This window comes from Octodon degus, unplaced genomic scaffold (assembly GCF_000260255.1).
Source record: "Octodon degus isolate 3935 unplaced genomic scaffold, OctDeg1.0 scaffold00022, whole genome shotgun sequence".
Lineage (NCBI taxonomy): Eukaryota > Metazoa > Chordata > Mammalia > Rodentia > Octodontidae > Octodon > Octodon degus.
Window position 1 is genome coordinate 13,771,161 of NW_004524598.1, and position 223 is coordinate 13,771,383.

Below are 223 nucleotides of genomic sequence, written 5' to 3' on the forward strand. Positions count from 1 at the left end.
GGGGTACCCAATTTCTTATTGCATTTTCAGACATGAGAAGCTCAATGTTGAAGTCTTTTTACTCCCTTGGAATGCATTCTTAAGAACTGGAAGATGTTTGACTCTTACATGTTGAAAAAGCCATTTAACAGTTTTCCACACACATGCATGGCCTACTATCCCTAGAGCCAAAATGGAATGCAGAGGGAAATACTAATTATAAAGCTATATTTTTATTTATTTA